Source organism: Cololabis saira, chromosome 15 (assembly GCF_033807715.1).
Source record: "Cololabis saira isolate AMF1-May2022 chromosome 15, fColSai1.1, whole genome shotgun sequence".
In the NCBI taxonomy this organism is placed as follows: Eukaryota; Metazoa; Chordata; class Actinopteri; order Beloniformes; family Belonidae; genus Cololabis; species Cololabis saira.
Genome location: NC_084601.1, coordinates 18,395,187 through 18,412,396, shown reverse-complemented (window position 1 = coordinate 18,412,396; position 17,210 = coordinate 18,395,187). Strand labels below are relative to the sequence as shown.

Sequence of the window (17,210 nt, the reverse complement as noted above, 5' to 3'; positions counted from 1 at the left end):
TGAAATATCAAATTTATCGCCAAGTCTGGCTTGCATGCAAAATTTGGTGACTTTTGGAGAACTATCAAATATGGACCAATCACATGAAGGGGGGGCGCGCCTTTTGGCGTCTAGCGTCGCCACGGTAACACTTTTGAAAGAGAAAAGTAATGCGTGGTGTTGCAGGATGTAGACGCACATTTTGATGTATAACACACCTGGGTGCACGTTACGGTTCGGGCTGAATTAACTGCCGAAGGAATGGCATAAATTTCGCCAAAATGATACAATTTATTCAAAATGGCCGACATCCTGTTCGGTTTCGGCCATGGCTCCAAGAGACTTTTCTTTAAGTTGTGCCATGATACAGGTGTGTAGCGATTTTCGTGCATGTACGTCAAACCGTATTGTGGGGCTTGAGGCACAAAGTTTTCCGGGGGGCGCTGTTGAGCCATTTTGCCACGCCCATTAATGCAAGCCATTAAATATCAAATTTATCGCCAGGCCTGGCTTGCATGCCAAATTTGGTGCCTTTTGGGGAACTATCAAATATGGACCAATCAGATGAAGAGGGGGTGCGCTTGTTGGCGTCTAGCGTCGCCACGGTAACACTTTGGAAAGAGAAAAGTAATGCGTGTAGTCGCAGGATGGAGACGCACATTTTGATGTATAACACATCTGGGTTCACGATACGGTTCGGGCTGAATTAACTCTCGAAGGAATGGCTCATATTGCTCCAAAATTACGCGATTAATTCAGAATGTTCAAAATGGCCGACTTCCTGTTCGGATTCGGCCATGGCGCCAGACTTTTCTTTTAGTTGCGACATGATACAGGTGTGTACCGATTTTCGTTCATGTACGTCAAAGCGTATTATGGGGCTTGAGGCGCAAAGTTTTTTCTGTCTGAACCAACCAGATGAAGGGTCGGCGCGCTTTTTGGCGTCTAGCGTCGCCACGGTAACGCTTTTGAAAGAGAAAAGTAATGCGTGGTGTCGGAGGATGGAGACGCACATTTTGATGTATAACACACCTGGGTGCACGTTACGGTTCGGGCTGAATTAACTTTGGAAGGAATGGCATAAATTTCGCCAAAATGACACGACTAATTCAAAATGGCCGACTTCCTGTTCGGTTTCGGGCATGACGCCAAGAGACTTTTCTTTCAGTTGCGCCATGATACAGGTGTGTACCGATCTTCGTGCATGTACGTCAAACCGTATCGCGGGGCTTGAGGCACAAAGTTTTCAAGGGGGCGCTGTTGAGCCATTTTGCCACGCCCATTAATGCAAACCATTAAATATCAAATTTTTCGCCAGGCCTGACTTGGGTGCAAAATTTGGTGAGTTTTTGGGCATGTTTAGGGGGGCAAAAAGGCCCTCCTTTCGTCAGAAGAAAAAGAAAGAAAGAAAAATTCCTACAGATACAATAGGGCCTTCGCACTGCAAGTGCTCGGGCCCTAAAAAGAAAGAATAATAAAAATTCCTACAGATACAATAGGGCCTTCGCACTGTAAGTGCTCGGGCCCTAATAAACTTAGATCCTACCTTGACAAGTGTTAAGTCCAAAAGCACCAAATCCTAGCAAATATAATTTTAACTAAATTGTAAACATGATTTGGGAAGGGTGATTTGTCATTCAGAGTTTTTACTGTGACTCTGCTGCAAGTCTGAATACTATATCAAATAACTTGTTGTGACAGATCTTTTTTTTTTGCTGCGTGCTGTACCATTGTGTGTGTGTGTGTGTGTGCGAGTGAGTGTGTCCTTGATATGAATACACAGTAAAGTGAGCAGTGCTGCTCTGCCTGGAGGAGTAAATTAAACCATGTTCTGTTTATTATTAAGTCTTTGGCTTTGGAGCTGTCAGACACGCACGCACGCACGCACGCACGCACGCACGCACGCACGCACGCACGCACGCACGCACACACGCACACACGCACGCACACACGCACACACACACACACAAAGCTGAAGGGACAGCTGTCGCTTTTCTTTATGTCTTTAGTTACGTCCATCTTTGTGTCTGTTGTCCCTGTTTCTCTCTCCAGCTCTCATTCTATCATTTACTTTATCTGTCAGTCCATCTGCCGCTGTATGTATATATCTCATATCTACTGGTCTATGGGTTCTATTGCCCGCCCATCAGTATTGTCTATTGTGCATTTCTAGATAGACATAGATAGAGTTTACAATAAAATTGAAAAAAACTACAACTTTCAAGATTTTTCTTTTGCGCTCTCTCTCTCTCTTAGCCACCTAATCTTTACTTTTCCTCCATATCTGCACATCTTTTCAGAACACAATCCAAATGCACTTCCATTATTCAAAGTGATCCCCTCTGCCATCCTTATCTGGTTCATGTCTCTTTTTGTTTTCCTCCTACATTTCTATCGCTCTGCGGACAAGCGTCTCCCTCGGTGTGAGCAGGAATATTCAGTAGCTGCCAAGCTGGAGCTGTTCAACGTGCTTCCAGTGTTTAATTGTTACACTCGCTTCGGTCTGGAGCTGTTTCATTTTAAATAATCATGTGATCCTGCCAGCTGCTCTGACCCACTTTACTTTAACATCTAAGTCTGCCTGCTATCAGCCGTCTCTGCGAGCACTGCTTTCACAAAGGTGCTTCACATTGGTGGGGTACTGTAAACTTCACATCTGGAAAGGCGGACTTGATTGATGTTTTCTTTAATTAGTTTTTGTTTGCCTCAAAGCAAAATGAAAACGTTGCACAGAACAGCTTGAGCCAATGCTGAAACCCCATTTCCAAACATTTGTTATTCTACAATAAATACATAAATTGATAATAAGATAATTGTTCCTGTCTCTAACAGTCCCAAAGTCTTTCAAACTGAGAAACAAAGATGCTCAAATCCTGCCGCAGTAACTCACAGGCAGAAAAGAAGATATGGACATCATGTTCTGGTGTATATAGCCAGAAAGTTAAATGAGGGAACCGATGGTCATATGAGATATATCACTTTCCTCATGAGTAAAAACCTGCCTGTTGCTGCTTCTGTGCAGTTGGTATCAGTCTTGTGCCGGACAGACGACGGGGGGCATCCCACCCACCGTGAGAGGGTGGCTGGTTTAGAGAAAGCTAATTTCAGCCACTTATATCCTCAATCTTGTTCTTTTGGTCACCCACAGTTCGTGGCCATAGCCGAGGAGAGCCAGCTAAGACATCCAGGGTCTTGAGGAAGTACGAGCTGCATCATTCATGACTTGCTTGAGAAGAATATGTGTTGTGACAGTATGAGAAGCAATGTTTGTGAGTCCTATACTCAGTGCATTATTGTTGGCTGCCCTAATGTGTGCTGACAGGATGTGATACCTATCAACAGCAGAACCTTTTCTCCCTGGCTGAATAAAAGTTAATAACTGTCCCCAGATTCAACTGAGACTCTGACCATCCGACACCAAGGCCCCAAATCTGCCCAATGTTTCAAATATTACACACAAATATACAAGCACACACACACATACAAAAACATCCACATGGTGAAAATGACATTTGGCTATTTTCCCCTCCATGAATCATAATCCTTTGACATCTACCACGTTTTTCATTGTATGTGCGTGATATGAAAAGAGCATAAAACAAATAACAATAACTTACACATAAATTTGCTTTTAGAAATGGTCACCTGCATCCTGTTGAAATCCATATTATTAGCCCACTTTATAAAATCACATTAAGAACATGAACTTCTCCATAATGATCATCACCAAAATGGCTTATAGCTCAGGTGAAACAAACAAACAAACAGGAAATGTGTCAATATGCTCAATCAAAGGGCGTGGCTTCTGAGCATAGATATGAACCCAGAGCTCCTCCAACAAGTTATTGATGAGAATGAAATCTGGGCTCTGGAAAGCCCGGATCTCAATGCTCTGGAGTCATTCAAAGAATGTTTGGACAAATTTAAACGCTGTCTTGTTGACCTAAGGCAGATTTCTTTACATCATTCCCTAAAACATCAGCATAAACCTCTTCTATTTTTCATAATCCCACGCACCGGGAAAAAGCTCAGTCAGTCCGAAGCTGCCAAACAACTCCCCAGCCTTACGCTCCAATCACCATGTTTCATTGTAACTGTGTTTTTGGATTGACGTTCTCACAAACAAAGGCCACGTCCATCTATTCAAACTGCTTAAGTCTGGTCTCATCAGACCAGAGGCAGACTTCCAAAATAATCTCCATGTTTCAAATATTTACCGGCCAACTTTGATGTTTGGCTTTGGTTTTGTGTTGGTGTTGTGAGCTGTTCTTCTTTGGCAATGACCTCAGAGGCTACTGTGGTGAGGAATCCTCACAACAACAGCCGTGAAACATCTAGTCCAGAAGAAAGCAATTCAGCCACAACCATCCCTGGAGGCATCCGGGGATTCTTGGATCCATATATTTTACTCTCCAATGAAATCTTGCACTTGCTCATCCAGATTTTCTTTCAACAGAATTTTGCTTCTTGTTCTTTGCGACGATGCAACATACCGCTTTTCAGCTTAGCATAAAGAGTGCCGGCTGCTTCCAAAAGTAACCACATCCATGGAGTGTGACCTTCAACTAAGTTCAACTAGAGAAAAACTAAGATATAATTTATTTTAACCCACATTATGTTTTACATTACATTTTTTTTGTTGTATGTAGCACTTGGTACGAAAAAAAAAAAAAAAATTCTTCTTTGCTACAAGACTTTAGCTTAGTTAGTGACAATGACAGACAATAATTTGGACGGGTCCAGCACAATCCTGGCCCTTATTGAAATGGGCTAACGTTGCGAGGGGTATTGTGGCTATTGTGTGACTGAATACGAGCTTTGTTCGACTGCAGATACAATGAACTCAGGGACAACGTGGTCAGAGGCAGATATGTCAAAGCCATTTATGCAGAGGATGGGGTAACCTACACAGCAATTATCACAGAATTGTAGTCAGACAATGGGAAAGTTTTCATCGGACTTGTATCTGTCCATATGCGCCAGTACAGTAGACTCCAAAGATTCTATTAACCGCTGGCACAGTGCTAACCCATAATGGAGAGTGGAACAGGCAATAATGAAAAGTGTGAATATGGGGTTGGCTCAGCTTTCTGCTGGCGTGCTGCTCCTTCTGTGCCAGCCAAAGATATGCACGCTGAGAAATTGGCAGAAGGACTAAGTTGCTTTTCTCAGTTTTTTCACCATGAATTATCTATTTTAATTTTTCCACTGTTTGTCTCTGATATGGACACACATACACACAAGTGCGCCACGTACTCTTCTGTGGCAGCCGGGTGACTGGCGTAACTAAATCTTTATGATCCAGGGAGAATCAACGGTGATGGGAAAGGTGAATATATTAGAGGTGTTCCAGGGCAGAGAAACTGTTGAAACATGTTTGCAGTGCTGAGCCGGTTGACCGCAGCTCCTTAGCTCTGTACAAATGGAGAAAAAGGCTGATGTGGAATAAGTAAAAAGAAATTATACGGGTTATTATTCCATATCTTCTTGGAATGAGAACATTTCAGCATCAGAATTTTAGGGGAGAAAGGTCAGAATAAAATACATAAAGATAGCCGGGTTGATGGATACTTTAGCATTGATGAAGGTGTGCATGCATATTCACAAGAAAACGTACATCTGCTGCAAGATTAAATTGCACAAAAATGGGTTTCTTTTGCCATCCTTGGCACTAGCCCCTCATATATGTAAAAAAAAAAAAGAGAAAGAAAATACTAGCAGTACTGAGGAGAATGTTGCTCACTTGTACTTGGCCTTCATTTTCCCTCTTAGCCTATAGCAGGAGAGTGGTAAACAGAAATCAAAGGCGATGAGACAAGAGCATACCAGGTTCATTCAGCGAGTCATTCAGCACAAATATTCTACTTATACATTAATACAATGAGCTTGAATCTATTTGAACATCAAGCTCAAATGTTTGGAAAGGAAACATGAGTTCTGTTTTTCTCAGCCATTCAGGATTATAAAGCAACTAAACTCCAAAACTGGATTGTGGCAACTCATGTACTGAATGGAGTTGCCACAATGGAGAGGAACCGTAACAAATGAACAATAAAAATAACAACTGAACAACATTTTTTTGTCCTTCAAAAACATCTATAAAAGTCACAGCTGTCTCTAGGAGTATCTTTCAGAAAGATTCGGCAGACTTTGAAATGGATTTTGAGACATCCTCAACTCGAGAAAAGGCAAGTTTCCATTGGCGGAGGTCCGAGCTAAAACTTAGGAGGTCACAAGTGTTAACAGAGCCCACCTCTTCCCAGGACCTTTCATGTAGTCATTTGCATCATTTCAATGCAAAATGTTTATAAGCACCAAGTAGGGGTGAAAAGCAAACTAGAATGACAAGGACAGATGGTTCCTGCTTTTCTGTTAGACTGCTTTGCGTTCATGACAATCGAAGCGACGAATGAAGAGACTCAAAACCAAAGGGGACATTGAAAGGGCTGAAGCTCATTTGCTGCCTAGAAGAGACCCGATCAGCACCAAGTCAACGCTGTAACACAACCAGCAATCTTTCAGCACTATTCTGAAGTACCTACCAGAGGGCAAGGACTTGTCTCAGCCTCGTAAAAGTTCTTAACGATTCTCGTTGTAAGGTGGTTTCTGGTAATGAAACCATGTGCCAGTGGCCGAGGTCTTGCTATGATAAACGGGATTTTCGCTAAGAGAAACTAGCCTAAAGTTCAACTAGATCTACCTTCATGATAGCAGGATAATTAGCAACCCGAAGCAGTTCTGCATGGTGCTGGAGGATAATGGATTCACAATTGCTTATCTTTTGAAGTTAATTTGAGCAATTAAATCTCGATTTTTATCTCTCCTTTTTGAATCCTTCGTGTTCCATCTTTCCCTTTCTTTCTTTAGTCTTTTATGCAAATTTGCCTCCTCACTTGCATCTTTTCTTCTTGGCTCGTTTCCAGAGTAGAGGTGACGGGGAGATGCAGGAGTTGCCTGTGCCTTCTGTCTTGAAGCTCTTATAAATTCCTTTTCTGTTTACCCTGCATGGATGCATATAAAGAGTGTTGTGGAAAAAAGTATCTGATACCTCTGCATGAGCACATTTTAACAATTAAGTGAGTGTAATATTTGAGTAAGACTGAAATAATGTAACAGCACTCTAAAATTGAGACTGGGCAATGTGGCTAATGCAAATGCAAAACGGCCAAAACGTACATCTCAAGTTTCGAGGCAAAAGTAAAAAGAGAGTTGGCAGTACAGCAGTTTTACAGGAAACTTCTTTGCAGCTGTGTAAGACAACTTAACCCAAACTGCACAGACACAGTTCTGGTCTGAACTGAGTGCACTCATGTTGAACTCACAGAATGACTGAAAATAAATGTTTCATCACCAAGAGTTTGGAAGATGCCACATTTTGGCAGTGGGACAGGTGAATCAGGATAAAAGGGTTCAAGGAAGCAAGGTGAATGAAATGTAACTTTTTCTTTTGCATTATCTATCACTCACTCCAGCTTTCTCTTACTCCATCAAAGGGCTGGCTCTCCTTCTTTCAGACATAAGCACTCAACAGCAGTATCTTTCCATTTTTCCGGTATCACGAGGTACCACCAGTGAACCCCTGAACCACTGAAATACGTCTGAGATTTACTTCCTTGCAAGTACCATTCTTGGCACAAAAAAAAATCACCTTTAATTCCTCCTATGTTCTTTGCCCTTTAATGCATTGAGATTAATAACTGGATTTACCACAACTTTCTGCAGTTAAACAAAAAAACATGATGTAATTGTCTTTGAAGCCAAAGAGAAACGATTACAGGTCCAGGTTGAAAACTCACCTGTTCTCAGCTGCCTTCGAGTAAAGCTCTAAATCTGCAGTCCTGAAACTTAACTTAACCATATTTTAACGACTAATTTATCTGATTTTTTATCTATTGTTCTTATTTCTTTGTTTTTGCACTGTTTAACAACAAGGGGATTCACAAGGGGGAGCATCCTGGCCCTATGGTCTCCTGTAGACAATAGTACCGCTGATATCCCTGTGTATGGCTTTATGATAATGATCATAGGACCGACTCAATTTCCATGGACCCCTACACTTAAATGTCCAATATTACAGCCGAAAGACACATACTTAAAACCTGCTGCAAAAGAAGTTCTGTTGTCTATCTAAATTACACATCCATGACCGTGAACAGCCGGTGAATTTTTATGAAGCTCAACATCTATTTCAATATGGCTTGTTGTGCTGTTAACATAACGTTCTGGGTTGATCTGAAAGGCTGCTACCAGCTGCTGTGGCTGAGCCAGTTTTGCCACAATCATCCCTGGATGAGCCACTTTTGAACCTGGACCCTTTAGGGCTTAATCGTGTTTGGCTAGCAGAACCGTGACCAGCCAACCCTGGGCAGGATTGGCTGTTCGCTGAGCGGCCAAATGAGAGCTGTAGCTCCAGCAGAGCTTTGGCAATCTCACCAGCAACATCTGAAACTGATGGATGGATACATTTGATTAGACTAAATGCAAGGAAAAACATGTTTCCGGTATAGGTTAGCAGGAAATAAACTCAGTTTAAATAGATCACTATAGCTTGCGGTAATTGAGTTGTGTGTTTCAACCAAATGCCAGGCTAGTTTGTTCCACCCCCTTCACATTTGTAACAGTCAGCTGCTAGCAATATACCTCAGAGAAATGGGCTTGAAAACCACTCTCTAGAAAACCCATGGATTTAAAAAGAAAAAGAAAAGAAAAAAGAAAACCTGTGGGTGAAATCAAAGAGCGTTTGTCCATTTGTTTTAATACACTGTTGCCCATAAAGTTAAAATAATTTTGTTTTCAGATACAGTTTTTATTGCAATCATTTCATGAACAGATCTAAACAATGTTTTATTCCAACTTTAGAGGCAACAGTTCAGTTATCAAAGTTAAAATTACAGCAAGATGTTTGAGAGCAAAGAAAAAAATATCCGAAGAGATGACTCACGCATTAACATCAGTGTGGCGGAGTGTTCTGGTAGAAAATTTCAACTTTTCCAGGTTGTATGCGTAGTCCCAGAATATAAACATCTCTGTGTCCTCTAAATGCATATGTATTCTGACAGCAGCTGAGATGCAAGGACACAATAGATATATAGACAAGAGGGAGAGGGATGGACATGCACATACTTCTAACCAGCTGACTCTGGTGTTGCTAGGTTACTTGGTGAACTGAGTTGCTACATGTAAAACATCTGCATAAGTCTCACATGGGTGTTCATGCACCATGAGGAAGAGAAGAGGATGAATAATTCAGAATAATAAGAGTATTGCTCTCTACTGGGACCAGTAATGGTGATCAGTGCAACAATGTCAGAAATGTGTCTTGGATCATTTGTGTGTATGTTTAGTTGAAAATGTTTGACATCAAAATCAAAGTGTATTTGAAATGCAAATTAAGAATATTTGCAAATCTGTGCATGCATTTGCATAATGTTGGTACAGTATGTATGTGTGTGGCAGCTGTTTTGCGGTGCTTTCATGTAGGGAAGGCATGTACAGTACATCTGAAGGAAAAGCCACTGCAAAGATACCAGGCCTTTCCTTTCCTTTCCTTTCCTTTCCTTTCCTTTCCTTTCCTTTCCTACTTTTCAGCATTCCTATCACACCATTCACATCTCTTATTCTCCTTGCAACCTTATTCGCGCCAACTATCAATGTTAAAGTGCATCAAACAGACTGCGGCTGAACTCCAGTAAACAGATGGAAGAGGTTTAATGACACCTAATGTCATCAAGGTGCAAAAGCAATCGCTTAGCTAAATGGTGAGTGTATACTGTACATCATTAAGTTAAAAGGCGGGTCCAGCTCGCAGCTGTGCCAGATGATACATAAGTCGATAGCTGGATGCATTTTTTTATTTTTTCATGAATGCACACAACATGTAATGCACGGGTAAAACATACGGGGTGAATTTTTGCAATAGATGGAAGGAAAAGAGTAAATACATTATGTTTTCCAGTAGAAATAGCGTGTGTACTGTTTTATTTTGCTATCTGTAGTTGTAATACAAACTTGCCGCTATCAGGATAACATCACCAACCATCAAACACCCACATCCAAAGAGTAAGAAGCGACTCCGGGAGGGTGAGTACACTAGCTTCCCAGGTATTTTCTGTGATTAAGGACTTCCACTCCAGGGATCCTAGCCAGATCCCTGAACCAGGTCCACTGGCTTGTCTCCATGTGGAGCAGCAGTGGCTCTACTCCGAGTCCCTCCTCAATGGCAGAACTTCTCATCAATCTCTAAACGAGATTCCAGCCGCATTTCAGCTCATTTCAGCTGCTCGTAACCGCGATCTCATTCTTTCGATCAATAGCAATACATCATGATTATTGGTAAGGGTTTGGAACGTAAATCGACCGGTAAACAAAGCCTTGCCTTTTGGCTCAACTCTCTCATCACCACAACAGATTGGTAAAGAGCCCGCATGACTGCAAATGCCTCACTGATCCACACCGTCGATCTAGCATAACATTATCAAACCTGCAAACTACAAAATGGGACATCGATATCATCATGTAAATCACAACAGTACTCTCTCTAGTCAAAGAATAAAAATATGTCAAACTAAATCTAGATCAACACCAAGTCCAACTTGTTCATTAATAAACATTAGCAATGAATTCATAAGTTGGTTCTACTATTCATATATGACCTGGTAAGCTACACAGATGTCATTACTTGATTATGATGACAGAAAGATACATTGAAGAATAAGAACAGATGAATGTTTTTACATCTATTTCATTTAAAAGATAAACCACTCTAGACTGGTACGATGTAGGAATGAATGAAACCTCTGCAGATTATTTGAAATCTAATAATGTTCAAGTTAAGGGGATGTTAAGACCTCAAGATGACTTCAGTTTCTAATTCACAAATCATGTTGCTGGAAATGACATGGTAGCTGACAGAAGCTGCATAAAGCTAGAATTAAAACCTAAACTTAATTCAGTATCAGAGTAGTATAATTGCTTTGAAACGTCATGATGAACACATTGGCCGCCTCATGGGAGATAGTTAATAACAAAACTGCCACAGGCACGATGCTAACAGCCCTGTTGAGACTGATCGTTGGTCTATGCTAAATGCTCATGTTGCTCCAACAACATTAGTTGTAACACACAGTATGTAGCAGGTATAACTTTCACCTCATTTAGCTTAAAACATCTGCTAATAAGCACTAAATACACAGATGGGAGTGCCATTAATTAAGCTGTATATTATGCAAAAGCTCCAATGAAAAATCTGCTGATTACAGCCCGGACTCATCAGCCAGCGAAAGACATCCCAATCCTGACCACATGGTATGTGCAAAACAATAACACTTTCAGAATACATATTTAAATTGTGCCTTCAACCATAATGACATACATTTTGCCTAGTTTGCCTTGTTTGTCATGAATGAAGCTCTTGACTTATTCTTTGATTCCTATTTTGGAGGTTTTTAAGGTAAGGCAAGTTTATTTGTATACCACATTTCCTGTACAAGATAATTCAAGTTGTTTTACATAAAGATTAAAATAACATTAAAAAGTAAAATAGTTTAAAAGCAGGAATTAAAACAGACATAAGTGAAAAATAATTAAACAAATGAGATGCAAGAAATAAAGGTTGTAGTGCATTATGGTGGAGTTCTGAAATGAATCAGTAAATAAAAAAGATTTTAACCTTGACTTAAAACAAATGAGAGTTTCAGATGCCCTGATGCATTCTGGGTTAGGTTTTTACTTGTGAGACTGCTTCTTTCTTAAGTAATGGATAATTGATCTACATCACATATGTCCGTGGAAAGGGGTCATCCCTTTAGGGTGGAAAAAAAAAGTCAAATTACGGGCAGTATACTGTAGGATGTATGGCTCATACAATGAGGGAAAAAAATGTTAATGTATTATTATATTTATTTAATATATTTATATATTTATATTTATTCAATTCTAATGTTAAAATTCCTAGTAGTCAAACATGATGCTTCATTTAAAGGACTAAAGGATAGTATGTAAAATGCATCACCTAGAGAACTAATAGGTAATTTATGTCAGGATAAAGACACCCCGACCCCTTGGTGGCACCTTGGTGGCAAACCAATAAATAAAAGCTTATCCACGAAATTCTGATTATTGTAGCTTGGCAAAAAAACAAAAACCTGGTTTATGATAAAGTCACCAAATAGTTATAAAGCAACAATATAGTCTTAATGAACACCTTCATATTACCAAAGATTTCAACGGCTGTATCGTCATTAAAATATTATGAGTTGTTTTCACCCAAAAAAGGAGTGGAGAGACGGCGCAAAGGCAAAGCATGTGGAGTTTCACGGATTTCATGCCAAGTCTCATTTGGAAACAGGATCATATACAACAGGTTCATACTATTTTTACAATAATGTGCAGCGTGTGAGTAAATGCACAATCTGGAAAATGTAAAAAAAATACACACTGATGGTGTGCTACCGCCGGGATGATTTCCAGTGTGCAGCTGACCGTGTACCTTCTATACTGTATCCCACAAGCTAAAGTGGAAGCATAATCACTTCAAAATGGCGCACAGCATGTTGCTGATGACCACACACATTGTGAAGGAAGCACTGGCAGCGAGGGTCCACTTACTTTGAAGAAATGTACAGCGCTCAGATCCAGAACATTTCACAACTGCGCTTCATGTGATGCTAAACGTATTATTGCGTTACATGAATAACACATAAACAAAAGCACATTTACAACTTTGTGTACAACTCTTTTTTGGTGGCAATCAACGCTTACGGTGTCACTTTTGTGCAGCACCGACCCCAAAAAAAGTAGTCAATTTCACTTAGCAATGAATTTATCGCTGATGCACTGTGGTGGGTGCTTGCTATTATTCCACTCGTCTGTATGAGAGAGAAAGGTAAAAGGGAAGGGAGACGGAGTGAAGGAAAGTGGAATAGCAAACAAAGGGAGGAAAAAGTAACTTGAATTTCAGCCCATTCTCCCATCCAGAGGTTGCAGCTGTGCGCTTCAGAAATGCTTGAATCTGCTCACTCAGTTCATATTCAACACAGAACACGGAGCATTTCTATTAGCCTAATATTATCCGGATGGAATTAAATGAGAGTAATTTAATTTCTGTGACAGATACTATCAAACAAGACTCAATTTAGCATTTGCATCCTTCAAAAGACAGAATCCATTTATTGATGTAATTTAAAATCACTTATGCACAACAATGGAATTTTATGAATGGGTGTCTATAGGCATTTACAAACTGCAGAGGGGGAAATGTCTGCTGTCTTATAAATAGAAAGGCCAATAATTTTCCTTGCCATTTACATTTAAGAATCAATGAAGGTTGCTCACATAGAAAGAGTAACACATAAAAAGGGTGACATTCAGCAGTTCAGTAATTCCGCCAACGAGGATCCAGACAAAAGAACACATATCGCTCGGGAGGAGAAGTGAAGAAATACTCCCGTATTGTTGCCACTTCCATTACGAAGTGAAAAATCAGTGAAGTTCAACCATGCAAAAGTGATGAGACCAGACGAGTGCCAGAATGAAAAGACGTGGGAAGCAGGAGATAAAGAAGACTTCATTAATCAGAGCAGATACAAGCCCTCATTTATCATACCATTGTTGCAACCAATACAAATTTATCCAGCGAGATGTCCTTAAGAATGTCTGATTTTAGACACTTTTACACCTCCTACCACACTGAAATGAGTTGATGGGCAGACTGAAAGAAGGCGTATGAAGAAGCAATTCAAATATCTTCACCTGCTCACACAGCGAAATTTACAGGTGGTACGCACTTGCAATCAATTTGACAGAACAGCTCCGTAAGCAGGAGTGGAGCGAAGAGCCAGGTCTCCCTGCTGTTAGTGGCTCGCTGTGTCTTTGATTTTTATAGCAATGAAAACTGCCAGTTCAATATAATGTTAGTGAGATAACATTCCCAGGCACAATGAAAATTAGTCTGCTCAGCTGATAAAATTGTCAAAGAAAAGATCCAAGAAGAAAGCAAGTTTTATTAAGCGTTACGTGTGGGGTGCTAAAGGCAGCATAAACAGTCAAATACGCTCCTCTGCACCAGCAATGTTTAACTTTGTAAAATATATCTTTGTTCTCAAAGGTAAATCACCTTTACTGAGATGCAGCATGTTACTGAATCAACGTTTATATCACATGAAAGGGTTGGTAATTCTCTGTCGGGTTAATAGACTGACATACTCTAAAAAAAGATGGCTATGAAGACGAGCTGCGGCCAGAGACCGCAACACTGAGGAGTGACATTTTTAAAAAGGTAAAAGCCAGTCTGTTCCATTTGGACTGATTCAATCACTGACATATTCTGTGCGGGCTTATAAAAGTCTTCACACAGCGACAACACTGCGTTATCTTACTCTTCATATATTTAGCTGAGTAGCAGTGACAGAAACAATAAGCCGTGAGAATCTTTTCTTTTGATGAAGTTGAGTTTTATTGCTTAGAAGGACAATTTTAGGACAATATTAGACATAAATCTCAGATCAAAAGGCAGACTTAGTGTTTGGACTTTATTATTGAAAATGTCATGAATATGATGGCATGATGAGTGCATTAAAAGTCAGCAGTGTCAAAGGGTATAATTCTGTATGTAAGCTGGAGTCCCACCGGCGTGGTGTGTGGATTTCTGCATCGATGATTGATCGGTGAATATATCAGATGTGCGTTTTGCTGAGAATTGTTTCCCTGGCCAAACCTCATGCACAAAAAATGGGCAACAGGACAGAAACTCTGGATAACACGTGACTGCGGTGCAGTTTGATGGAGCCGGTGAGCAATCTTTAATCAACACACAGGAAATGAGATGAAAATCATTATGTTCTGCCTATGCAACCTACCCACCACACTGCCATTGTGTAAAAGTGAGACTATTCTGGGGAAATAACTGGCTTTTAATGACACATATGGACATGCTAACATTGGACCTGCTTTGAAAGAGTACTTATAATGGTGATATACTGGTATTGCCCCTTTCAGCACAACAGCACCTGCTAAAAGGTATTTCTTATAATTTAAAACCACTTTCTTTAATGTCTGTATGTCTGTAACCTTCAATCGTAATGAACATTTTTTGGCAAATCCATAGTTTTCCATCCAACCCTTTTCAGTCAGTCCTTGCTGGTGAGCTCAGGATCATTGCTGATGACAGATAAGTGTGGGCCTAAATGCCCACACTAACTGCAGCTAGTATAATATATTATAAGGCCAGCATGGACGGTTGTAAAAAGGTTTGCTTATAAAAGGTAAGGTTTTTGAGGCAGCATGGCCGGGAGGTAAAATGAAGAACAAGGAAGTTGGATAATATACCTGATGTTTGTAACAAAGGTCAAATAGTTCTTACTTTAAAGGGAGCCAACAGAGCGATGAAGAAAAATGGGATTTAGTGAAAAGCAGAGCAGAGACTTGCATAAACCAAACTAGGAAGGTGCTTATAGAATGAAAAATGATTGAAAAGGAAATACCAAATTGATATTTGATACTACATCTTTGCTGACAAATCAAATATCATAGTTATGATCCTTTGAGAATAATGGACACATTTGTTGTTGAGTTGCTGATGATGCTAATGTGACTAAAAAGAAGAACATTTTCATAATCAAACCAGTAACTTCACTCTCCCCCTCGGGGCAACCAAATAACATCTTTCATACTGCACTTTCCCAGTTTTTGGTTTTCTTGACTGGATTTGAATGACATCAACTTGGCTTTGCAAGTAAACTAGTGTTAAATATGACAAATTTCACTCCTCAAGTAAAGAGACCTAAACTCAGTGCAGGGCCCTCCCGGGGTTGGCAGATGGTGAGCAATGCCCAGGACTGACTTAGGTAGGAGCACTGGGGTGAAAAATGGGAGAAAAATCGGGGAGAAAAATATTTAAAAAAAACACACACAAAAAAACACATTTCCATTCAGTTTGTCTCTTGACTAAAATGTTTGTTTTTTTAGTCATTTTGACTTCGCACATTGGTATTCCACTACAAAAGACTGCTTTCGCACAAACAGCATATTCATATAAGGGCATACGATAATGGTACAAACTTGAAGTGAGAACCAAAACAAATTATTCTCAAGAAAATCAAAAATATGAATCTGAAGAAATCAAGTAAGTGATTTTTCTGTAATTGTGTGTTTTGATGCCGCATTTTTACACGATGTGACAATGTTTACATTTGACCTTCTTTGCACATTTTAATCCCTCTTCTATTTTGTCTCATACCTTCCTTCCCCTGTGTTTCCTTTTTATTTTACCTTCCTAATCTTGTTAATCTATTTCTTGGCTGCCACAGGGAGTGGACATGGAAATTAATTAGACAACCATAATCTGGTACAGAGCATCTTTACGCCGTCTGAGTCTAATGTTTTCTGTACATGATCCCTGACAAACAAAATAAATAAATAAAAATGAAACAAAACATAGTTTTCTTCTCGTTTGAGTCAATTAAAGCTAATTTAGAGTTAGAAAATATAAAGATTAAAGGTAATGCTTTTCTATTTTTAAGTTTTATTTCATGCATAACACATAATCTATATAAAACATCTTTTAACCTATTATGAAAATACCTTGGTTTTTTTCTTAGTTTTTCTCCATTTTTTCTTTCTTTTTTCTTTCTTTTCTTTTAATGGGCTTAAAAAAGAAACCACTCCACATGCTCACTGTAAATAAGATATACACTATTCCTAATAACTTTCATATGGCATTCTTCACGTCATGACATCTGATACTTCTTTTTTTGTATTCTATGATCTTCTGTCTAATGCTGATGGTGGATGTCTTCTATCAAGGAGTTGTACTGAATTTTCAAAGAAACCATAGAATCTGAGGAATAAAAAAAATTTAAAAATAAATTTTAATATTTTTCCCAACACTTTAAAACATGTCTGTCAATTTTTTATCTAAACTGCAGATCGGTGGCTGATTTAGTTATCTAATAATTCCATTGCAACCACCAAGCCACCAAGTTTGTCGTCTTGGTACTGGGAGTAACTCCAATTAGTCTTCAAAATGTCTCATTTAACGTGTCTCGCAGGCACATGACCTCCTTAATCCACAACAGGTTTACTTCTGATTGTATCTCGTCTTGTCACGATGTGTGGCTGAGTAGGACACAGGTGCAGGAGAGACGAGGAGGCAGCAGGGACAGACGAACGTGATTTATTTACTTAAAAAAAAAAAAAAAACACTGCTGAGCAAGAATTACAAAAACACAAGATAA

General features: G+C 39.7%; 2 protein-coding genes across 2 annotated transcripts in view; one reads left to right on the top strand and one right to left on the bottom strand.

The window, feature by feature from the left end:
- Positions 1-17,210, bottom strand: part of dlgap3 (discs, large (Drosophila) homolog-associated protein 3) — a 176,850-nt gene that overhangs the window by 33,661 nt on the left and 125,979 nt on the right. The window lies entirely within an intron of this gene.
- The window catches only part of gja4 (gap junction protein alpha 4), a 146,429-nt gene continuing 142,075 nt past the window's right edge, over positions 12,857-17,210 (top strand). The window contains exon 1 of the mRNA XM_061740999.1: positions 12,857-12,862. The gene's annotated coding sequence lies outside the window, so the exon portion shown is untranslated. The remainder of the gene's footprint in view (positions 12,863-17,210) is intronic.